At 39.7% G+C, this 24,639-nt stretch overlaps 1 protein-coding gene across 1 annotated transcript in view; it reads left to right on the forward strand.

Moving 5' to 3' along the window:
• SLC39A10 (solute carrier family 39 member 10) overlaps positions 1 to 24,639 on the forward strand; it is a 145,122-nt gene that overhangs the window by 21,716 nt on the left and 98,767 nt on the right. The window contains exon 2 of the mRNA XM_011285442.3: positions 8,887 to 8,989. The gene's annotated coding sequence lies outside the window, so the exon portion shown is untranslated. The remainder of the gene's footprint in view (positions 1 to 8,886; positions 8,990 to 24,639) is intronic.

Consider the following 24,639-nt stretch of genomic DNA (forward strand, 5'->3'; position numbering starts at 1 on the left):
CTCTGAAACAGGCTCCAGGCTCTGAGTGGTCAGCACAGAGCCCGACGCAGGGCTCGAACTCACGGACCACGAGATCGTGACCTAGCCGAAGTCGGCCGCTTAACCGACTGAGCCACCCAGGCGCCCCTCGTAACTTCAATTTTAAATGTGAAAATGCTGGTGCTTTCACACATTCTTTTTCGAAAGAAGTGATAGGAGTTGATGGATTTCCTTAGCATGTCGGAAACTGACTTAGCAACATGTTTTTTAAAAATCTACCTTTGATTACACTGGATTTTTCATGTCATTTCTATAGCTTCTATTTTTTTCAGCTGTATTGAAGCATAATCTACATACAATAAAACTTAATAATTTTAAGTGTACATTTGGAAGGGTTTTAACAAACGTATAATGGTCCGTAACCACTACCAAAATCAACATACAGAATACTTCCATCACCCCCCAAAGACTTCCTTCCTGCCCCTGTGCTGTTAATCCTCTGCTCCCCCCTCCCTTAGTCTCTGAAAGGCCCACTCACCTTTCTGTCACTAGAGTCTGACTTTTTAGAATTTCATATAAAGGGATCATTTTGTGTGTATTCTTTTGTCTTTGGCTTCTTTCACTCAGCAAAATGCTTTTGAGATTTTCCATGGCCAGTGACTTGTTCTTTTTCATTATTACACATGTCCGTAGTTTATTCTTTTGTTGTGAAATACTTTTCCATGGTACGAGCCTACCCTCTATCAGTGGATCAGTTGATGGACATTTGGGTTGTTTTCATTTTTTTGCCCATTACAAACAAGCTTCTGTGAACATCGTCTATGCACAAGTCTTTGTGTGAATATGTTTTTGTTTTCTTTCGGTAGATACCAAAGAGGGGGAGTGCTGGATCATGTGGCAAATGTATGTTTAATTTTTTTAAGGAACTGTAAACAGTTTTCCAAAGTGACTCTACCATGTTGCATTCCCACTAGCAGTGTATAAGGGGCTCAGTTGTTTCACATAATCACCAAAACTTGATGCCAAATTATCACTATTTTAAGTTTTAGTCATCATATAGTGGTAATTTATGTGATTTTAATTTATATTAACCTAATGAGTAATGTTGTTTACTTCATCTAGAAAGATTTTTGGTTTCATTCATTTTTCTTTTTCTGATTGTCCATTTTCTGATTCACTCACTTCTACTCTTTATCTTTTTTCCTTTTCCTGTTTTACTTTGGTTTGATTTGTTCTTTTTTCTTTTATCTGAACACTTTTATGATCTTATTCTTAATTCTGTTTTCTTTTCTTTTCTTTCTTTCTTTCTTTCTTTCTTTCTTTCTTTCTTATTGAGAATGTAGGCATTGACCCTTTTTTTTTGATCCTTAATTCTTAAAAAAAGATTTTTTTAACGTTTATTTATTTTTGAGACAGAGACAGAGCATGAATGGGGGAGGGTCAGAGAGAGAGGGAGACACAGAATCGGAAGCAGGCTCCAGGCTCTGAGCCATCAGCCCAGAGCCCGACACAGGGCTCGAACTCACAGACCGCGAGATCGTGACCTGAGCTGAAGTTGGACACTTAACCGACTGAGCCACCCAGGAGCCCCAATACTTAATTCTTAATATGGTTGCTTAATATGAAACTCTTACATCATTCATTTTATTTATTTATTTTTTTAGAGTCATCTTCACACCTGATGTGGGGCTCTCACAACTCCAAGATCAAAAGTCACATTCCTTACTGATTGAGCAACCCCTCTTTCATTTTAGATCTTTCTTCTCTTCTAATATAAGCATTTAGTATCATAAATTTCTCATCATACTCTACTTTAGTTGTATTACATACATTTTGCCATGTTGCGTGTTTTTTTTAAAAAAATGCTTATTTATGTACTTATTTTTTTGAGAGAGAGAGCATGAGCAGGGGAGGGGCAGAGAGAGGGAGAGAGAGAATCCCAAGCAGGTGTCCAGCTATCGGCACAGAGCCCAACTTGGGGCTTGATCCCATGAACCATGAGATCCTGACCCGAGTGGAAATCAAGAGTCGGATACTTAACCAACTGAGCCACCCAGCTGCCCTGTTGTGTTTAAATTTTTATTGACTTCAAAATATTTTCCTTTTTTTTTTTTTTTTTTTTACCCTGGGTTATTTGGAAGTATGTTGCTTAATCCAACTATTTGAGAATTTTCAAAGTATCTAGAAGATGACTGATTTTGGTCATAGACAGTTTTTTTAATTTTCAATATCATTAAATTTATTGAGATTTATTTTAAACCTAATCTGATGTATCTTGAATGTTCCATGCATAGTGGAAAAAAAATGTGGCTTCTGTTATTTCTGGATGGAGTGCTCTGTATATGTTAATTAAGTCAAATTGGCTGATGGACTGACAGTTTGTTTATTACTGTATCCCAAGTACTTGAACTGTCAGTTCTCTATAAATACTTGTTGTATGAATGAATGAATGAATGAATGAATGAATACATGATCTATAGGATGACTATGATTATTATTTTTATCCCCCCCCCCCCCTTGGAATTCTAAACAGTGGCCTGGCTGAAGAATAATCTCAAATCTAATCAGTGTATCTATTTCTCTAGCAACCAGACAGTCACATCTGAGCAGTAAGTTGAAAGTCCATTCAGAGTGCACGGCCTCCCTTTTGCGTCAATTCTAGATCTGTCACTGCAAGGTTTGCTGTGTACAGTTTTCCTGGTTACTTAAACTTCAAGAGATTGCTGATCATTTCTTTGTACATGCAAACTGCCTTTCATTAATGTTCTGGAAGAAAATACCCAGCAGAAAAGAACTTAAATACATGTAAGGAGAGTTCAGCACACATTTGATTTCAAGGTGGACAGCTGAGGATGGGTAAGGGAGGGGGCCAGAGGTAAGGGAGATCATGGCACTGAAATTTTTCTAATGTAAGTACATTCTTTAGTGATTACAATTTTTATTTATTGATTATTATTTTTTTAGAGAAAGAGAGAGAGAATGAGCAGGAGAAAGGGGCAGAGGGAAAGAGAGAGAATCATCAGGGGGGCTGGGTCCCACAACCCTGGGATCATGACCTGAGCTGAAATCAAGAGTTGGACCCTCAACCAACTGAGTCACCCATGTGCCCCAATAATTACAATTTTTTAATGTACTTTGTCTTCATAAAAGTTTTGTTTCTTTGCATGAATCTTTCACTTATTTATTTTTTCATTATTTATTTGAGAGAGAGAGAGAGCACACAAGTTAGGAAGAAGGGTAGAGGGGGAGAGAGAATCTTAAGCAGGCTCAATGCTCAGCACAGAGCCCAACTTGGGAGGTCATGATCTGAGCTGAAAACAAGAGTCAGACACTCAACTAATTGATCCTCCCAGGTGCCTCTTTGTATGAATCTTTTAAAAGAGATGTCAGCGATGTTTGTGGCCCAGGAATAAAAATGGCAGTACTTGCAATCAAGATTATCAGTCTTTTTAGAATAGCCTCACCATACCACCCCCCCACCAAAAGTTATATTTCATGTTTATTTCTTTTCAAAATTCAGGCAAATCAACATTAGTTTGTGACTTTTAGAACACCCTGTGAAATTGCTATAGGTAAACTGCATGCCAGAAAACCAGGATGTCTGGATTAGGATTGTAACTGTTTTGTGACTGTGAAACCTATTAACGAGAGTTCTGATTTGTATAGTCTCCGAAAGTGATGAGCATTATATTTTCCTAAATTAATGCATCTAAGTCCACATAAAATTTGTGCACTATTAACGTCCATCTCTACTCCTGTCATTTCAGTTCTTTTTCTTCTTTTTCTGTAACTGCCTCCAAGGAAACCTTGATAGAAATCAAGTCTGGCCAGTTTTGTTAGTTCTTGCCTCAAGTATAAGTGCTATCTTTAAAATCAGAGTTCTGCTTGCTAGTCTCAAGTGTTGCTAATTAGGCCAAAACATGTCTTAGCCTGAGAATTTCTCTGTATAATTTTAAGTTTTAATATGTAAGAAAGCTAGCCAAAAGAATATTATATGTGGATTTTTGGGGGGTTAAACCTATTGAAACCAATTTAACACAATTCGCTATAAAAACTTCCCTCTACCCTCTGAAATATTTTAATTAGGCACAGCTTTGAGTATGCAAACATTAACTTGACATATTCTTGTCTTTAGCTCATGGTTTCCTACATTTTCCCTTTGACTATTTTTTTCTTACATTACTCCCACAAAGGGATTCTTTGTGGCTTATTTTCAGAAAATCAGGAAGAATGATTCTGCTCTGGTAGGAAGGAGAATCATTCTGAATCCAACAAGAACTGCTTAGTTTTGAGAGCCTGAGAAGGTGGCCATTAGTCATGACTTTGGGGACCAGCACTGCCCTGTGGGAGCAGTTACTGGAAGAAGTGGCTTGTGTGAGGACTTAGGCAGTGGGGGCCTGAGCTGCTGTTCCCCTGTCTCTAGGGCCCCCAAAGCTTCACTCAGCTGGAAAGCCCTACTGCTTCCCCTGAAAAATGGTAATAAATCACGGTGCAGCTCTACAGCGGTATGAGTCCTCTGTGTCACCTATACTTAGGGATTAAGCTGGGTTATTCCTGGATGGCACCTTGAGTCCCTAGTGCCAGTCTGCTTTTGACATAACCTTTCACTGACTTCTAAGTCTGCTTTTATTCTGAGGCTGCATAGGGCCACTAGCTACTTCTGGTTGTGTTGAGTAGAAAAGGCACCCCTTCCTCGGAGGTGGGTAAATGCCACCTGTGCCCTGTGCCAGGACACTCCGCTTGCCCAGCGTTTTTATGTAGGTACAACCTGCACAAGTATTTATGTGGCCGCCCGGCCACCACATCTGTGACCATGACCCTAGGATCACCTGGCAGGAAGTAGTCTGTCCTGAATGTCTTTTGAAATCCCTTCTGGGTTGTGACAGCTAGAACGACAGGGGAGTTAAAAGACAAATAAGGCTGGCAATTGTCACAAGTTGCTGCAGAGAAAGGCCATAAGGTGTGGACTGAAACCATTCTGCTGTTTCTTATCTTTTGTCTCCCTTCCTCACAGAGGGCTTTCCTTGTCAACCCATTGAGAGTGGAGTGCCATGTTTTTCTTCCAACAAGTGATAATCATTGTATTTGTGTGTTTATTTTGTTCATTACCTATCTTTTCAGCTATCTTTTTGAGGTGTTGGCCAATACACCCCTATCACATAGCTACTACTTGACACAGAGTTGGCACTTAATAAACACTTGAATGAAGAAATGTCTTTAGTAACCCCTGACAGTGGCAAGGATGAGAGATATGAAGGTGATCTCAAATAACAGGAAGACAGGGGGCACCTGGGTAGCTCAGTCCGTTAAGCGTCCTATTCTTGATTTTGGCTCAGGTGGTGGTCTCATGGTTTGTGAGATCAAGCCCCATGTTAGGTGTGGATCCTGGTTGAGATTCTCTCTCGCCTCTCTGTCCCTCCCCCTCCCCGTGCACACTCTCTCAAAATAAGTAAATAAACATTAAAGAATAAATAAAATAACAAGACAGGGTGGACAGCAGCCCTTGATCAGGAGATACCATTGATTTGATTTCCCTTACTGCAGGGACTTTCCTTGACTCTCCTCTTTTTACAGATAAGAGAGGCTGGGCAGTTTTCATTGTTTGTTTTTAGCTAACATTCACCGAGAAGGCCAGGCACTGTACTAAGGGTTTTGTTTACACACATTATGTCATCCGACCTGTACAACAATCGCTCTACGAAGTCCGTGTAATTATTATTCCATTTCAAATGTAAGGAAACTGAGATCTACATGGGGGATGATGGTAGGTAGTTCTATAGCTAACATAATAAACGACAACATCAGGAGTTGAACTCATCTATCTGACCCCGACTATCCAACTCTTCAACGTTATTTTTTCCCACTTGTACTTTTTAAAAATGTGTTTATTTTAGGTAGGCTCCACATCCAATGACAACGTGGGGCTTGAACTCATGACTCTGAGATCAAGGCTCTACCGACTGAGCCGGCCAGATGCCCCTTCCTTCCCACTCTTAAACATTATTAAACATGCCTTTATCTTGAACACAGCGAGGCAGGAGAAGGTGCAAAGTGTGAGCGCCTATCACAAACTCCCCTGGCCCTGGTCTCATGGCCCAATCTACATTTGGTCTTCCCAGACAGTGGAGGATTTCCAATCCTGCCTGTGTCCTAACCTAGTAACTTACAGTCTTCGTATTCCATTATCTCATTTTGCTTCCTTGGTGCTTACTGTCCACACTGTGGGGAGAGAGCTGTCTACCTCATGGTTTCCACATCCCTAGCTAGATACAGACTGTTTCCCACTCCCAGCAAGGCAAAGCGAGGACGGGTCATTTGGCTCAGCAGCAAGCAACATTCAGTCTCTGGTGGGATTCTTTCCCCCAAAGTTTTAATGATGCCCTAAAATAGCAAGCTTTTGAACCTCGTTCAGTTCAGAGACTTCTATTATTGGTGTCCCAGAGCCCTGGCAGTTAGGGAATATCTGCAACTCACAGAAAAAATCATAGGCAACTGCCCCTTGAACCTAGTATCAAGAGATGTTTAAAAAAAAAAAGTTTATTAAATTTTCTCATCCCAAATGATAAAAAAAAAATTATGACCAACTTTATAGCTATGCTACATATTTACTCACTGAGTAGAACACTATGGTAACTATTTAAGGTAATATATGGCATTTCAATACATGCAAATTACATTATGACTCAGAATTCTTCATTTAAACACATGTGTTCAAGGCCTTGGTGAAAGGAAAGAAATAAAGATGCCTAAGTTGACTCCAAGAGGTTAAAAATCTAATTGTAATTACTTATAACCAGACGCCGATAAATGGGTTATTTTGGTCTTTTAAAAATCCTCATATCCCTTTAGAAACTGATCCGACACTCCAGCCTCCTACCAACAGGACACGCACGTGGTTTCGTTTCTTGGCCTCAGTTGCTGCTACTTTGGTAGATCACACCTTGCATATGCAAGAACAGAGTAGGATACGAGGACCACAGCAGTTACTAGTTCCCCCCCTCTTTCTCTCCCTCCCCTGACCCAGCCCAGTTTTGTGGATGAAAAAAATTGAGGCAAGTCCATCTGTGGCTTTTCCAGATCTAAATGTGGGGTAACACAGACATATAATCCAGTGATTGAGCAAATATTTTCTGATCCCGTACACGGCACGGATATGGCTGAAGATAAGCTCAAGTTTAAGACGCATTTTATTTTGTGAACTTGTGAAAGTCGCACAAAATATATTAACATATATTAATTACCCTTGGTTATTATCCATGCTAGGCAGAAAGTATTTAAAATCACAAAAACATTTCTGCCTGCATCTTGAGGCTTATACCAGCAAACATTAAGAATCGTTCATCATGAGCTCTTTCAGGAAAGAAAAAAAGCATTAAAATGTTTTATGCTGCAATTGAAAGTCCACCATGTTACTTTTCTTTATGTTTTTTTTTTCTTTTTTCTTTCTTTTTTTTTTTTTTTTTTTTTTGGTCACCACTATACCTTAATAGCATGCAGTAAAGATAAAGGTGTCAATTGAGATAAATTTTTACTACATGCTAGAAAAGGGGAGCTTGAGTAAGTCCAAGCAATTTATTTCAATCCAGCAAACATTCTTCAAAAGCCTAGGACCAGTCTAGGTGCTACAGGCAGAGAGCACAAAAAGAAGCAGAATCCTAATGGGGAAATGAGACAATACAGAAATAGTGATATTATAGAGTAGGGCAATTATTAAATGAGATTTGCAGCTAGGGGAAGGAGAATGGAAATATTTGAGAAGTTGGTGATAAGAGAGGCGTAGATGTATGATATGATTTCAATTAAGAATTACTCCAGGGTCGCTTGGTGGCTCAAGTCGGTTGAATGTTTGACTTTGGCTCAGGCCATGATCTTACGGTTCCTGTGTTCAAGCCCCGCGACAGGCTCTGTGCTGACAGCTTGGATCCTGCTTCGGATTTTATGTCTCTTTCTCTCTCTCTCATTCCCCCACTTGTGCTCTGTCTCTCTCTCAAAAATAAATAAAACATTTTAAAAAATTGAAAAAAAAAAAAAGAATTACTCCAAAAAAAAAAAAAAAAGAAAAAAAAAAATCACTCCAGACCATGACCTCCTCGAAGGTGACACATACAGTTGGATCTAGCCTCGCTGGTTTCTGTTTGGCCATTACTTCTCCCCCACTTTCTCTTCCATCACCCTTCCCATGCCCAGAGAAGAAAGAAATGGAAGGGCGAATACTTTTCTTTCTCTTCAAATGTAAACTGTATTGTTCCATCTAGGGACAGTAAGATAGAGACATATACTTTGCTAGGATGAGGCAGAATGTAAGCTGTGAAAAAATACAAACCTTTCCAGATTTTAAAGGGATAACTCATGGGAATGAAAACATTAGAAGGGGAAAAGACAGGATGTATGTGTTGCCAGTTTACCACAGTCGTGGTGTTATGATAGGATCTGTCCAAAAGACCTTGTTTTATTTATTTAATCGAGTAATCACACTCTCTCTGACACTTTTGGATGGCAAGAGCAAAAATAAAGGTATCCATGAAGTCAGACCTGCAGTTGCCAGGAAGTAGTAAAGAATGCCAGTTGAATCTCTGCTACCTGTGTAAGTCCTAAGGGAAAGATGAGCTCATGGAAGCATATATAGATCATCACAAGGCAGAATTAAAATACATTAAGTATGGCAGTCGGATATAAACCCCTGAGGGTTATGCAACATAAAAAGAATAGTTGAAGTACAACCTAAAGCTTTAAAAGGGGGAAACCTAAGATCCTCACTGGCTGGGGAAAACAGTTACTGCACACTCATCAAGGGAAAGACCTTATATAAAGCTTGGGATTTGAAACCCCTAGCACTCCAACTGATCTAAGTGAATGTAAATTTAGGAGGAGGGACTTGTTTTATTTTTGCATTTGTGGTCTCCACAGCCTCTGGACGGACCTGACAGGCTTCTAGAATTTATCTGAATTGGATTGAGCTGAAATAAAGAGGGAAGGATCCCAAATCATCTACTGAAATCTTCTTTAAAGGGTAAGTTTCATTTATTTACCATTTAAAAAAAATGGTATAGTTACTTAGCAAAGTATATGCTATTGGCTAGACAGACATTTACTTTAATATTTCATTTTTGGGTGACAGTGTCTTCAGTAGTACTGGGATCAGTACATGAGTGACAGATATGCTCCCCTCACCACCCCCCTCCCCAACCAGGAAGCTTCACATTCTGGGAGTGTGCCATGCTATAAACCTTTGGTGTATTCATGAATTGACATCACCAGGGAACTTAATGGGGACTAAAAGTAAAAACTAAAGACTTTAAAATAGAATAAAGCGGATACCAGTCAAAAGGAAGAAATGTATAAATTCATACAAAGGAATAAAAAACGTGAATTAAAATCAAAAGAATGCTGACATTACGGAAAGCATTAAAAATGGAGAAGCAGGTATAGGAGGGAGATTTACTTGCAAAGATATTACTTTAAGGATGTAATGTGGGCAAGGGATTTTATGCAGGAATGCATTAGAGATTGCTGTCAAAAATAACCCAAAATGATTGAAAAGAGGTATTTGGCTAAAAAAAAAAAGAGCCAATGTAGACATTCCTTTTGGCAGACAATGGCTCTCAAAAATATATGGAGAGCCACAAAAATAAACAGTAAACATTTTGGAACAATGAAGAAAACATTTATAGTGCATAGGTATATATAATTAAAATTTCAGGAATGTCCATTAACTGTAATAAGTAACACGAACAAAATAAGGGAGACAAATCTAGAAAGAAAAAAATAACTGTGGTTTTTTTTTTCCTTATAATCTCGGAAACAGACCTAACCAGACATGTTGAGAGTTAGTAGAGACTAAATGATTACTTATGGGTGTGTTTAGGCTCACAGGGAAACTCGTCCTAGAGAATTCTGTAGCAGAAACACAACAGCCACAAACTGGAAAACCTGAGTAACTCTACCTGGAAGCCAAATAAGCCTCCATATTGAAAGAAGTCCTTTTATTCTATGAAAGAAAAAAAAAAAACAAAAAACAAAACAAGACTTTAAACATTCGGCAAACTTAATTACTTGTATAAAGTAAGTAACGCAGCACACCAAAGATATGGTACAGTTCTTTCAGAAACAAATTATGACTTAATTTAAAAGGCAATACACTAATTTCAGGCTACCATTTCAGAAAAAAATAAGGAATTGAGAATTAAAAGTCTTGCTGTGTGCTTTCTTTCCACATAGAGAAACTAAAATGAAATGGAGGGAGAGAAGTCCTGTAAAGAAAAAGTATTCAGTCAGCTTTCGGATGCTTTGGTATAAAGAACTGATCATGGGAGTGTAATTCTATTAACAGCTGGGTTTCAGTCTGCTCCAGTAGATTCCATCTTGTATTAAGGGGAGAGCTTGTATTTGTATGTTCTTTCCTTTCAGTGATTCCACGTTTAGGGTCAGTTATACCGTGAAAGGTTTTATACTTGCTTGCTAATCCTGGAATAACAGAAATATTAGCCAGTGTGCCTTTAGAGCTTAAAAGATCTGTAAATGTGGGGCACCTGGGTGGCTCTGTAGGTTAAGCATCTGACTCTCGGGTTTTGGCTCAGGCCATGATCTCACGGGTTTGTGGGATTGAGCCCCATGTTGGGCTCTGCGCTGACAGCACAGAGCCTGCTTGGGATTCTCTCTCTCCTCCTCCCTCTGCCTCTCCCATGCTTGCTCTCTAACTCTCTTTCAAAATAAATAAATACTAAAAAAAAAATCTGGAAATTTAGTTCAGTACCCAAGTTTTTTTTTTTAAATGTTTATTTATTTATTTTTGAGAAAGATAGCACAAGCAGGGAGGGGCAGAGAGAGAGGGAGAGAGAATCCCAAGTAGGCTCTGTGCTCTTAGAACAGAGCCCCATATGAGGCTCACAGTTACGAACCACAAGATCATGACCTGAGCTGAAATCGAGGGACAGATAGATGCTCAACCAACTGAGCCACCCAGGGGCCCTAGTACCCACGTTTTTAACTTGTTTGGTTATGTTATATTTGGCATTTAAACTATCCTTTTCATTGACCTCACATTTTATTTAGATGAGTAAATTTTATTTTTTCTGCAGGTATGTGAATCTATTAATGTAATGTAGATACTTACACATGCTTTGAAAAAGTATGTAGTGTATATGTAATTGTTTTAAGAAAAAAAATGTTTTTCTCCTGTGCACCTATTTGGAAGTATGCACCTAACACATTGAGGTACCGTTCTAAGCCACACAAAAAGATAAGTAACCAGCCTTTGCCCTCAAGGAGATTACTGTCTAATTTAGCAGATTTAATTTACCAAATCTGTTTTTTTCATAAGATGAAAGAATATTTAAGCTCTGTATATGTTGAGTAAGCATCTTGCCTAAGCAGTGGTGAGATAAAACGACTTTGGAGTTAGATGGACCTGGGCTTTTACCCCGGCACACTTAGTATTTCTGATCCTTTAAGTCTGAGTTTACTTTTTTTTTAAAAGTTTATTTATTTATTTTGAGAGAGAGAGAGAGAGAGAAAGAGAAGTCATGAACAAAGAGGGGCAAAGAGAGAGGGAGAGAGAGGGAATCCCGATGCGGGGCTCAAACCCACAAACTGCAAGATCATGACCTGAGCCCAAGTTGGATGCTTAGCCGACTGAGCCACTCAGGGGTCCCGAGAATTCACTTTTAAAACAGGAATACTAATTTTTAGCTTACAAGCTTACAGAGGTTTCATGGGGTAAAAGTCATAATGCATATAAAGCACCTATCAGAGGAGGTGGATGGGGGGATGGGAATAAATAAATAAATAAATAAATAAAATGCCTATCACAGAGATTAGCCCTAAATTTTTAGTAGCCTCCCCCCACCCCACATATATTATTTAAATGAAGAGTTCAGCTTCAGCATTTCTATAATTGTCTCCATTAATTTTTATCTAGTGTTATTTAAAATAATTAAATAATTTAAATTTAAAATAATTTCATAAATGCAGCCAGATTCTAATTGGCAGTACTTTGGGTGGTGAGTGAGGCAGCAATTGAGCTGTTAAAAATTCAAGAGACAATATAGGAATGCCGGAACATGAAGGTCAAGAGCCAGGCCCCAATCCTTCCACACATTCATTACCAGTCACAGCCTCTGCCGTTAGAAATGATCTGCCAGGGCTGAGAGGTGTCCAGGGGAAGGAGAACAGGAAAAATGGATTCACAGTGTTTCTAAAAGGCCCGGAGAAAAGAAAAACAGCTAAGGAGATAGGGATTTGTTTTGCCAGGATTCTATAAAAAAGAAGAGCACATAAATTACACCAAGAGACTGTGACTAGAAATAAATATTGGTATATCTCAGCCCTCTGCTCCCAATCTTTGGAATCCTTTTTGTGGTTTTCCGCAGAGAGAACAAAAGGCACGTCCTCTCACCAGCACACCTTCCATCCTTGGACAGCACTTATGCCTCAGCCCTCCCTCCTTCCTCATGCTGTTGAACGAACCATGTGGAACAAGCGATAAAGTAAACTTGAGACCCAACTTTAATTCTCTACCTGAAAGCCAGACAGTCAACTCTGCTCACCTGATCACTCCTTGCAACCGTGTCCCTCAAAAATAATCAGGGCACATCCTACAAAGAAGGGGAAAACGGAAGGGTCTCCCTAATCAAGAAACTCTAAAACTTAACTGAAGTCCCCAAACCCTACAAGTTATTTGGAGAGTCTTCCTCATTCTTTAATTCCCCTGCTGTCTCCACATTCCACGCCTAATGAGAGAGGGAAGGTTGAAAGAAAAGCAGTTTGGAGCACTTGGGTGGCTCAGTCAGTTAAGTGCCCAACTTCAGCACAGGTTGCGATCTCACAGTTGGTGAGTTCAAGCCCCGCATCGGGCTCTGCACTGGTAGTGAGCAGCCTGCTTGGGATTCTCACTTTCTCTCCATCTCTCTCTGCCCCTCCCCGACTCGTGCATGTGCTCTCCCTCTCTCTCTCTCAAAACAAATAAACTTAAAAAGAAGAAACGCAGTTTGCTCATTTTTCCATCTTAATTTTCATACTGTCTCTTTTTTTTTTTGTTTATTTATTTAAGTAATTTCTACACCCAACTTGGGGCTCGAACTCACGACCCCAAGATCAAGTGCCGTATGTTCCCCCAACTGAGCCAGCCAGGCACCCCTGTGGTTAGTGGTTTTGTTGTGTAGTATTCTATTGTGTGACTATAACACAATTTATTCTTCCCCAGCGATGAATAATTGTTTTCATTAGTTGGCTGTTTAAGTAAATCTGCCTTGAGATCTCACTATGCATTTTTTTTAAGATATTATTTTTAAGTAATCTCTCCACCCAACATGAGGCTTGAATTTACAACTCCGAACTGAGTCGCATGCTCTACAGACAGCCAGCCAGGCGCCCCTCCCACTGTGCATTCTTCATTTCTTCCAGGCCCCTTCCTGTGGAAATGTGGTGAATAGAATTGTGGAGAGGGTCTCCACACATCCAGTTAGTCTTGCCTCATGTTAGTTCTTCAGCTTACTTGGGCACCAGAATTCAAAGGAGATAAAAATCCTTTGTTGCCCAAATTTGAGAGAGAGAGAGAGGGAGAGACAGAGACAGACAGACAGACAGAAAGGGAGGGAGGGAGGGAAGGAGGGAGGGAGGGAGGGAGGTGGGAGGATAGAAGGAGGGAAAGGAGACAAGGGAAGAAGGGAGGAAATGTATAGGCATGATCTTTAACTCATAATTCTCATTTTATAGAGGTATCTGATCATCTTAATTTCTAAGAGCTAAATAAGTAATGCTTACATGATACATGATTCTTTACTTCACTCTTGGAAATACTCCATGTCCTCTGGAAATATTTAAAGAGCTTTGTCATATCCCTTTAAGAAGTGATAAAATCTGGGGCGGCTGGGTGACTCAGTCGGTTGAGCGTCTGACTTCAGCTTAGGTCATGATCTCACGATTCGTGGGTTCGAATCCCGCATCAGGCTCTGTGCTGACAGCTCAGAGCCTGGAGCCTGCTTCGGATTCTGTGTCTCCCTCTCTCTCTGCCCTCCACCACTCGTGCTATGTCTCTTAAAAATGAATACATGTTAAAAAAAAATTAAAAAAAAAAAGGAAGTGATAAAATCACAGTGTCAAATGCAAGCTTCAGGGCCAACTTCACTAGGAAGTTTAGTTGACTGAGTATTTTTCCTAAAAGTTTTTTTTTTTTTAACTTTATGAAGAATCCGAACTCTTGAACAAATCCCAGGGAGGCTGAGGCAAGCAATGAAATGCATTTTTAAATATACCGTTTTGAGCATTGTTGCCAGCAGTCTTCATTGCTGACTCTTATCCTTGATGCCTTATTCCACGTCCCCTAGATGTTTCCACTTTCACTGTTACTTAATTTGCTTCCTCAAATGTGGAAAGTCATGAGACACTGAAGTTTGTTCCTTTAAGCCCTAGAATCTACATTAATAAATTATCTAGACAATTTCCTAACCTATCCCTGTTTTAAAATTTTGATATACAGATCATCTAAGAAACTGGTCAATTAAAGTAATCAGTCCATGGTAATTAGCAAATTATTTGCTCCACAGTTTATTATAGAGATTTTAATTTCTATCGTTAAGACTAAAAGTTTTTTAGAGATGCCTGGCTGGCTCAGTTGGTGGAGCATGTGACTCTTAATCTCAAAGTCATGAGTTTGAGCCCCACGTTAGGTGTAGAGATTACTTAAAAATAAAAAAAAAATAAAAAATTGTAATATTTATTTTTGAGCGAGACAGAGGGTCTGAAGCGCGCTCTGCACTGACTGACCCTGATGTGGGACTCACACTCATAAACCACCAGATCATGACCTGAGCCGAAGTTGGATGCTTTACTGACTGAGCCACCCAGGCACCCAAAATACAAAAAAAAATTTTTAAGTAAAATCTTAAAAAAAAAGAGTAATTTTCTTTTATTGTATGTTTGTTGTTCATTTGGGGAATGTTGACTTATTTTTAATTGTGTTCTTGCTTAGTCATGGGGAAATATACACATTCTTTATAACATCATCGATTAATATTTGAAATCAGGTTATAATCATTTTCTTTTTTAAAAAGAAAATTTTATTTATTTATTTATGAGAGAGAGAGAGAGAGAGAGAGAGGCGGATAGAGAATCCTAACCAGGCTCCACTCAGCACAGAGCCTGATGTGGGGCTTGAACCCATTAACCGTGAGACCATGACCCGAGCTGAAATCAGGAGTTGAACGCTTAACTGACTGAGCCACCCAGGCATCCCTATAATCATTTTCAATTAAGTTTATGCCAAATGAAGTTTGAGAGGCTTCATGATAAATCTCATCTCATAGACCCTCATAAGAGTAACCACTTGGTGTTTATTGTACAATAAATTGCAAATGACATTAAAATAGTGACACATAGCTGTGCAAACATGGCAAGCCAAGTTCTGGACATGAACCCTTTAACCAAAAAGAGTTAATGTAAGAAAAAAAAGCAAATGACTTCTCAATTTCCTCTTTTTAGCAATTATAGGTAGAAGTTTAAGGTATGGTTAGAATTTGCCTGTGACTCTTTTTTTTCCTCCTGTAGCATTTAGGGCTAGGATGAGTGAAGCTTCTATGATGAGTGTTTTACCTCACCGCTCATGGGTTGGAAGTAGTTTTATTTAAAGACAGGATGGAAAGTATAGGGGCCAAAGCTGAGAGAGAAAAGATAAATATTTGTGTTGAAGGGCAGTGGCCATAGAAATGCATTAGATAATAAGTATACAAAAGGCTTGGCATTTATTACATTGCTTGGAAGGATATTTTGGAGTCTCCTGAGATTTCTTGAAAACCACATTAGCATCCATCTGGGAAAGAGTTCTCTGCCCTAACCCACATTCCCAGGCCAACTTTCAGGCTTTCCTTAAAAGGTGCTTTGTATTAAGCTGTCAGGAAATAGCCCTTTGTTAGCCCTTTGGTTCTGGGCTCAAAAAAGGCTGAAGTGATAAATTGTGATTCTATTTTTTTAAAAAAACCACTCTAGCTAGAGATGGTTTTGAATTCCTATGATAGTGTTTAATTTGTTCGAGATTCTTATTCAGCATTTACAATTGGCTCAATGTTAGGGAGAAGGAGAAACCTGTTGATACAGCTCCTTTAAGTGCTGCGGGTTTCAAAACAACTGTAGATAGCACACATTCCTGGGGTGAGGCAGAGGGTGAGCCGAAAGCCTTCCCCATTCACTCAAAGAAGGAGAAAGGGACTGAACTTACCTCCCAGCAGGTGAAGTTAGGCACATCCTGTAAGTGGATTGATTTGTTATATAAATCAAAGTTCTGTTTGAAGGGACCATAAACAATACTTTGTCACCTGTTACCTTCTGTTTCTCCATCCCACCCTCAAAGCCCCCCAGAACTCATTGCTGGGGAAATGTTCCCTTCTTGTTGAGAGATGTCTTTCTTCCTCTTTGATGATTGTTATTTTTCTTTCCTCTTTCTTTTTAGCTCAAAAGGAGATTTTTTTTTCCTTTTTGTCATGTCTGTGTCTTTTCTCATACATTACATTGTTTCTCTTTTGCTTTGTTACTAGGCTTGTTTACATCTTAAAAACAAATGTGAGCTTCGTATCAAAACAAAATAAATGCATGCTCTCTAGAATTATAAAGGAATAGTACAGCTGTCCTCAGTGATTATGTTCTTTGAGCATCTAAAATTTTGAAAGTGCTTAGAAATTTCTTTTTAACAAAAGCTATCAAAAAACTCCTTACAAAAACCCATTTTGTGAAGTTTTTGAGTGTTGCTTTTGTGGATGGTTTACAGAAATGCCTAGTGTGTTTCAGAAGTACCTGCGCATGTGTCAGTGCAGTGAAAGCTCAACAATTTAAAACATTAGACTGATTTTTTTATTTGCAGTTAATTTTGTACATTTATCCAGCGAAGTGCTTTTTTTAATAATATTTTTGCAGAGACAGATAAAAAGCATTACTCAGTGCAACAACTTAACTTGAAAAGGAATAACAGATAAGGGTTGTGGGAGCCCGAGAAAATGGTTGCTGATACTTTGAAAGCTATGCCCTGGGATTGCCATTTCAAATTGTAGAACTGTTGTCAAACTCTTTAGCAATGTAGAGAGACCTTCTAGGGTGTATCTTCACCTGCTGTGAACTTCCCTTTCTCCTTTGTTCTGCCCCCGATCTCTGATCTCCCATCTCAGGGTCCTTCGTATTCAAGGACACTGCTGCTGAACTGCCGGCAGTCTCTGGCTGGAACCATGGACTGCTCTGACTCATCCACACTTTGATCCTGTGAGATCATTTATTCTAGGAGTAATGACATTCATTTTCCAGGAGGCTGGCGGTCTAGGCTACCACAGAAGGGATGAAGGTAAAGGACCCAAAATAGCATTGGTACACGAGCAGGAGCTCGATAACTATTTGTTGGATGAAAGTCTTCAACTGTTTCCTTCATGCCAATGGTATCTGCAACCGACCATGAGGGAGCCAGCTTGCTTTTTCTGTTAGTATTGCAGTTATAATTCTGACTTTTAAAATACCGAGGGACTTGACATTGCCAAATTTAAGTAAGTAAGCTTGGCCTAATTTACTTAAATAATCATCCCAAGCCCTCCAACGCCTTGTAGCTTTATTTCCAATATACCCTTTAAATTTTGCTTACAGGAGTTGGGAAGGAGGATGGCCGAGCTGGTGGTGCTCAGGCCCTCTATACCCCCAAATAAGAGCATTGTTACGTGTTGAACTTGGCCACGTGATATTGTTGTCACAGATGCTTTAGCTGCTCAAGAAACATTTTTAAAATAAATACCAAAAATCCACATTAAAAACACTTCTGGTTAAAACAGCCTGAGCTTCAGACAAACTCCACTGATTTCACTATTCCATCTCTAGCAAACCGGGAGGCCCCAGGCATTTGTGGCTTTTTTAATTAAAGTGTAGTTGACCCATAATCTCACATTGTTTTCCGGTGCACAACATATCGGCTGTGTCTTCTGATGGCTTCTACCTGTTATCAGTTATTTGTCCTTGCCTGTGGTATACACGAGAAATGAGACACTAGGGTGTCTGCATTCTCTCTGCTACTACCCAATGAGTGACCACTCCTTCGGAAGAGAACAAAGCTCTCTAGAGCAGGACTTCCCCAAATTTATAGTGTATATGACAATCACTGGAGAGGTTGTCACAATGCAGTTCTGATTCTGTAAGTCCAGGGTGGGACCTAGTAATCTGCATTTTTAGCAAGTCACAGGCGATGCAAATGCCACTGGTCTACATTTGTATCACCTAGGCAGTTTTTTTTAAGCTGCAAATCCTTGGGGGGCGCCTGGGTGGCTTAAGCATCCGACTTGGGCCCAGGTCATGATCTCGCGGTCTGTGAGTTCAAGCCCCGCATCGTGCTCTGTGCTGACAGCTCAGAACCTGGAGCCTGCTTCGGATTCTGTGTCTCCCTCTCTCTCTGCCTCTCCCCCGTGCACACTCTGTCTCTCTCTCTCTCTGTCTCTCAAAAAATAAATAAATGTTAAAAAAACATTTGAAAAAAAAACCCTGCAAATCCTTGGGTTTCACCTCTATATCATCCCCCTACACTCTTCCCCAACCCCATTCCAGGTTTCTCATCGAATTGGCCTTGAGTTTTGGCCTAAGCATGGAGACTTTTTTAAGCTCCCAAGTGATGCTAATACTCAGCCAGGTTTAAGAAACTCCAGATCTGGTTTTTCATCAGTTTCTACTTGGAAATCCATTTACTTACATGTATCAACTGTCTGGTCCTGGTCCCTGTAGGCATTTGTTTTCCTTCCTTCCATCCTCCCTTTCTTTCTTTCTTTCTTTCTTTCTTTCTTTCTTTCTTTCTTTCTTTCTTTTCTTCTTCCTTCCTTCCTTCCTTCCTTCCTTCCTTCCTTCCTTTTTTCTAAAGTTTACTTATTTTGAGAGAGAGAGAAAGAGCAAGATTGGGTGAAGGGCAGAGAGAGAGAGGGAGAGAGAGAATCCCAAGCAGGCTCTGCACCGTCAGTGTAGAGCCCAATGTGGGGCTTGAACCCACAAACTGAGATCATGACTTGAGCAGAAATCAAGAGCCTGATGCTAAACTGACTGAGCCACCCAGGCGCCCCAGCATTTGTTTTTCTGAATTAAATGCTCTTCCCTTTCTTGAGGAAATCCTATCAGTCTTTCAAAGTGCTTTTTCAAATACTACTGCCTTTTTCACACAGTTAACACATTTAAAAAATTATTTTGGCACTCACCTTGCTCTAAATCCCATGCGACTTTATTTGTAACTCCTAAGGCAATGACAGCATTCAACCTTATAATTATATGTGTATTTATCTAAACCTCCTAGTTGATAAACTACCTGAAGGCAGACATTGTCTCACCTCTTTTATATTTTCCCTGTAGTTTCCCAACCAGTGGTCTCACACAGTGCCCTGAGCATGCATTTCTTCATCCAGCAAGCATTCCCATAGAGCTGGTGTGCCAAGCGGGCCAGGCTCTGGTGAGGCACGCCAAACACGTTCCCTCCCCCTTCTAGGAGCTTCACCCTCCAATGAGGGAGACCGATATGCACAAATGATTTACAAAGACAAATGTAAGAGTTCAACCAAGATGAGAGAATCTAAATGACTCCAGATTGGAAAGAAAGACTTCTTGAGGAAATGATTGAGATCTGAAGAATCTATAAGTAGGTGAAGGTGGGGAATAAGGGTGAAGCGCATTCAAGACAAAGAAAACGAGCATTTGCATAATTTTAGAAGTTAATTTGTTTTCAATCAAAATCTTCCTACGCTTATCCTCCATGTACCCAGGTCCCCAGTGAGGTACCAACAACTATTAGTTTCTTGTGTATCCTTTTAGTCTCTTTAAGTATGTTCAAGTAAATACATAGTAAACACTGAATTTTCACCTCTGAACAATGCTCCCCCCAGCCTTTATAATTTATTTATTTATTTTCATTTCCTTACTCTTTCGTAAGGGAAAACTTGTTTTTTTAGAGAGACAGAGCCTGAGTGGGAGAGAGGCAGAGAGAGGAGACACAGAATCTGAAGCAGGCTCCAGGCTCTGAGCTGTCAGCACAGAGCCCAATGGGACTCAAACTCACAGACCGTGAGATCATGACCTGAGCTGAAGTTGGACGCTTAACCGACCGAGCCACCCAGGCACCCCTGGGAAAACTTGTTTTAAAGCTGAACAGTATTCTATTACGTAGCTCTTTTAAGTGGTGTGTCCCCAATAGTTGGCTTGCTTACAGTATTTTACTATTGCAAACAAGGCCACAATGAATAATCTTGAACTTTAGACATTTTCCGCATGTGAAAGTACATCCTGGAAGATCATTTTCCAGAAGAGAAACAGCTGAGTCATGAGCATATGCATTTGTAATTTTGAGAGATATTGTGAGATTGCCTTCCATAAGTGTTTTATTTTTTGTTTTAGTATTTTATTTTACATTCTCACTAGAAATATACAAGAGCCCCCTTCTCTATTACATCCTCAATAGTGTGTTATCAACTTTTTGGATATTTGTTTAGATCTACTAGGTACCAATAAAGATATCTTAATAATTTTAGTTTGGATCTCTCTTATGAGTGACGTTGAACATCTTTTGATATGTTTAAGTTATTTATACATTTTTTATCTCTAAACTTCCTATTATTTTTAAAGATTTTTTTAAACGTTTATTTTTGAGAGAGAGAGAGAACACAAGCCGAGAAGGGGCAGAGAGAAAGGAGGACAGAGGATCTGAAGCAGGCTCTGTGCTGACAACAGATAGTGTGAGGCGGGACTCAAACTCAAGAACCAGAGATCATGACCTGAACTGAAGTCAGCACTTAATAAACTGAGCCACCCAGTGCCCCTAAAGATTTTACTTTATTTATTTTTTCTTTAATGTTTACTTTTGACAGAGAGAGGGGGAGAGAGAGTGTGTGACTGAGTGAGGGGAAGAGAGAGGGAGACACAGAATCCAAAGCAGGCTCGAGGCTCTCAGCTATAAGCACAGAGCCCGATGTGAGGCTCGAACTCAGACTGCGAGATCATGACCCGAGCTGAAGTTGGACACTTAACAGACTGAGCCACCCAGGCGCCCCAAGATTTTACTTTAAAGTAATCTCTACACCCACCATGGGACTCACACAAACCTGAGATCAACAGTCACATGTTCTACTGGCTGAGCCAGCCAGGTGCTCCTAAACTTCTTGTATTCATACTCTTTGCCCATTTTTATATTGGGTTGTTGGTAACTTTATTATTGATTTCTAAAAGCTGTTTATGTATTAAAGATTTTATACTTTTTTTGATGTGAGTTACTATTAATTCTCCTAGTCTTTTGTATTTGTTTATAGTGTTGTGAAGTTTTTGTTTGTTAGTTGTTTGTTTTACTTGTTTGTTTTTATCTTATAGTTGATTTTGATTTTGATAGAGTTAACCTTATTAATCTTTTCTATGATTTCAGGATTTTAAGTCATAGTTTGAGTGGCCTAAACCATTCCAAGACTATAAATAAATTCTTCTAGGTTTCATTCTAGAACAGTTGTAGCTCTGCTTTTTTATAGTCAAGTCTTTGATTTTTCATATACACTTGGCATATGATATAAGTTATTCATTTGATTGTTTTTGTATGCCCATTTGCTGTCAAAATGTCATTTATTAAATGTTTTAATGTTTATTTATTTTTGAGAGAGACAGAGACAGACTGTGAGCGGTTTAGGGGTAGAGGGAGAGGGAGGCACAGAATCCGAAGCAGGCTCCAGGCTCTGAGCCATCAGCACAGAGCCCAGTGTGGGGCTCGAACTCACGAGCTGTGAGATCATGACCTGAGCTGAGGTCAGAGGCTCAATTGACTGAGCCACTCAGGCACCCCATTTATTTTTTTAAAAATATAACTATGAGAACCTTGAGAAAGGGAAGCAAAACTCAAGTCTGGGAGACCAGTTCTAGGGATAAGCAAGTGAAGGGTTAGGGAAATTAAAATAGTTAATCTCTGTAGCCACATGGATATTACATGACTGCTGCCCTAATCACCACCCTTTCATGGTAGACATGGCCAATCTGACGTGATACTTTTTTAAAAAAATCTTTTTTTATTGTTTATTTTTGAGAGAGAGAGACAGAGTGTGAGTAGGGGAGGGGCAGAGAGCAAGGGAGACACAAACTCCAAAGCAGGCTCCAGGCTGTGAGGTGTCAGTACAAAAGCCCAACGTGGGGCTCAAACCCACTGACCAAGAGATCATGACCCGAGCTGAGGTCAGATGCTCAACTGACTGAGCCACCCAAGCACCCCTGACATGATACTTCTCAAAACATTGTTTCAGGCAGCCACTTCGTATTAATCAAAATGGATACATTTGCCATCTCTGGTGTAGGATTTGATTTAGGAAGTATGGGGGAGTAAGAGAAGTGGCAAGAGAGGTAACTGAAAGGGCAAGTAATGTCAGGGTCTTGAATGCATATTAAGCAATGGAGATAATGTGACTTTTTGGTTTGTTGTTTTTTTTTTTTTTTAATTTTTTTTTTCAATGTTTATTTATTTTTGGGACAGAGAGAGACAGAGCATGAACGGGGGAGGGGCAGAGAGAGAGGGAGACACAGAATCGGAAACAGGCTCCAGGCTCCGAGCCATCAGCCCAGAGCCTGACGCGGGGCTCGAACTCACGGACCGCGAGATCGTGACCTGGCTGAAGTCGGATGCTTAACCGACTGCGCCACCCAGGCGCCCCTACTTTTTGGTTTTTTAAGGGCACAAAGTGGCATATGTGTTTCAACAAAGTGAGGTAATGATGGCTTGAAAAAGAGAAACCCAAAGCTACTGTAGTCGTCCAATCTAGGGATGCAGCATATCTGAACTCAGTGAACTAGAGGAGAAGGGCCGTATTCAAGAGGCAAACCTGGTAGGACATGTAAGTGTTGAATTGCAGGACTTCGAAGAAATTAACTATAGGTAGCGAGAGACAAGATAGACTAAAAAAATGATTAGTTCCTTGAAGTAGGGCATGTAGTGGTTCCGAGACCCAGATGGAGAACTTAGGAGGAGGAACACATTTCGGGACGGAGAGATGATAGTAAAGGGAATGAGTGTGGTCTTGGATTTCTGATATGAATGCTGTATTTGGACTGTTCGTGTTTGTCCAGCTCTGGGCTAAAACTATGATGTGCTTAGGAATAAAGAGAAGAGATAGTGTTGATTCATACAGAGTAATTACTTGAGGACAGAAGCTGAAAAAATGACCCGTTAGGTCTACGGATTCTCAATATGAAAGATGACTGCCTCAAGTTGTGGGAAAAGATGAATTTGCAAATGGAGCGTGTAATAATGAAAACAACAACAATAGCTGATACAAGTCTATACAAACTGGAATAGGAAGCATGAGGGGATCTTATGATGATAATTCTGTGTTAGCCTCCACCAGCCAGTCTCAGCATATTATGTCCAAGCTTGGGCTCCAGGTCTTTAGACATTAAAATCCTGGAGAACATTCAAAGAGCAACAAAGATAATTAAAGGGTTAGAAATAATAGCTGAGGCATGAAACTATATTTGAGTTAGCCTGGAGAAAAAAAGAACAAATGGTTACTCCATTCACAGTAGATGAAAGCACCATAGAGATAACTATTTCCTCAAGTTTGGAGCAAGAGAAGAAGGGATTAAATTGTAAATTGATGTGCATGAGATATGGGCCAAAACTTCCTGAGATGAAGGTTAAATAATAGATTAGAGTTAAATATGGTAGTTCAAGTTGTCTGGAGGTTGTGAAATCTCTCTGTGAATCTTTAAAGCATCGAGAGCTAAACGGAAATCCTCCATTTAGCAAGCACTCTGTACTTAAGGATCCAATTCCTTACCCCCGCCAGCAAAAATGCACCGCAGATCTTGTGCAAGTTGCTGCCCCAAGATCCTTATTCTAAAAGGCAATTGCCACCATCGATGCCCCTTTGAAAGCCATGCATTCATTTGATAATTATTTTTTAACAATACACGTGGGACATTATTTTAGGTGTCAAGGATATTGAGTGAACAAAACAGAAGAAATGAATGTACCCACAGTTTATTGAGTATTGCTGTATGTCAGGTACTGAGCAACTACCTGCTTAATTCCAAAAGCCACCTCCTTTTTATTTTTTTTAAGTTTATTTATCTTAAAAGAAAGAGAACGAGTGGGGGAGGGGCCGAGAGAGAGAGAGAGAGAGAGAGAGAGAGAGAAAGACAGAGGATCCAAAGCAGGCCCAGCACTGACAGCAGAGAGCCCAGTGTGGGGCTTGAAGTCATGAACTGCAAGATCACTCATCTGACTGAGCCACCCAGGCATCCCTGGAGACTTACTTTAATGAGGGCAACTTTTTAAATTGTTCGCATAAGCAAAATTAGAACATACATCATTTAGGTGTTTATGTAATAAATGTAGATATGCCATGTATTTTAAAATGTTTAATAATGTGAAATACTTGGAAGGCTACTACAAGAAAACACGTTTAGAAATTAGCTGAATTTTTTAAAGCCATATTTGGAATTGGAAATTGATTGCTATATGGATTGTGAGTTCTTTGATTTCTTTGAAGATAGTGTTTGATGGAGTTCACTTTCATGGTACCAGACTCAGTGTAGAATTTTGTATCTTTACAGAAGCATCAACCACACCAAGTTAGAAGCTACCTACAGACAGGGAGTCACATTCCTTCTGTTATCATTTCCAAATACTTTGAATCATCCCCATATCACCTT

Source organism: Felis catus, chromosome C1, assembly GCF_018350175.1.
Source record: "Felis catus isolate Fca126 chromosome C1, F.catus_Fca126_mat1.0, whole genome shotgun sequence".
Classification (NCBI taxonomy): Eukaryota; Metazoa; Chordata; class Mammalia; order Carnivora; family Felidae; genus Felis; species Felis catus.